Source organism: Sinocyclocheilus anshuiensis, unplaced genomic scaffold (genome assembly GCF_001515605.1).
Source record: "Sinocyclocheilus anshuiensis isolate Anshui unplaced genomic scaffold, SAMN03320099.WGS_v1.1 C32427394, whole genome shotgun sequence".
Taxonomy (NCBI): Eukaryota; Metazoa; Chordata; class Actinopteri; order Cypriniformes; family Cyprinidae; genus Sinocyclocheilus; species Sinocyclocheilus anshuiensis.
Window position 1 is genome coordinate 1 of NW_015616262.1, and position 969 is coordinate 969.

At 42.5% G+C, this 969-nt stretch overlaps 1 long non-coding RNA gene across 1 annotated transcript; it reads left to right on the top strand.

Annotated features, from left to right (window-relative positions):
• Positions 1–122: 122 nt before the first annotated feature.
• LOC107682639 (uncharacterized) lies at positions 123–818 on the top strand. Its single transcript, XR_001633547.1, has 3 exons — positions 123–275; positions 527–594; positions 682–818. It is a non-coding gene; the product is annotated as an uncharacterized LOC107682639 (long non-coding RNA).
• The last annotated feature ends 151 nt before the right edge of the window (positions 819–969 follow it).

The following is a 969-nucleotide window of genomic DNA, read 5'->3' on the forward strand; positions in this document are numbered from 1 at the left end:
TTAATATGATAACAATCCTGCATTAAACACAATTTTCTTACTGTTTAAGCTGTGACACTCATACAAATCAGTATTCAGATCAGTCAACATTTTCTCTTTCTCTCTTGTGGTTTACAGCAACAGTTGTACGTGTCTTCAGAAAGGGGTCTTACCCAGGTGTCCCTGCACAGGTGTGCCGTTTATGGCAAGGCCTGTTCAGACTGCTGCCTGGCCCGCGACCCCTACTGTGCCTGGGATGGAGAACACTGCTCTGCTTTCACCCAGGCTACCAAGAGGTCAGACCACATTCATTTACCCCACTGGGTGGTCCATGGTCCAAACTGTGTTCAGATGAATTTCTTGACTTCATTAACTGTCTATTTTAATGCTGATAACACGGTCAGTACATGTACAACGCATATTGGTCTTAATCAGATGTGCTGAAGAGAAGCAGAATAGAAAATAAACAGTCTGATTAACAGCAATTTCACAGTTGTAATAGTCATTAAGCTTTTAACCATGAAATCATTTGTGAATGAATCCTTAGGAGAAGCAGAAGGCAAGATATCAAACACGGAGATCCTCTACGGCAGTGCAGAGGATTCAATGCTAAAGGTTTGTAAACAGCCTCTCATTTGATACTGAATAATGATGCAGGAGATCTTCAGAAACTTGAATGTGGCCCTTCTCTGACCCTCTCAGTAGAGAAGCATCTGAGGGAGACGGTGCAGTTTGGGGTTGAGGGGAGCAGCACGTTCCTGGAGTGCCAGCCAAGATCCCAGCAGGCCTCCGTCAAATGGCTCTACCTGAAGGACGGCAAGCGAAAAGCAGTAAGACACTGATGTTACCATTATAAGGCTTTAAATGGATAGTTCACCCAAAAATGTTAGAAGAAACATTATTTCAGTGAAAAAATATCAAATGTGAAGTTTCACACAGGGACACAATATACAGGTGCATCTCAATAAATTAGAATATCGTGGAAAAGTT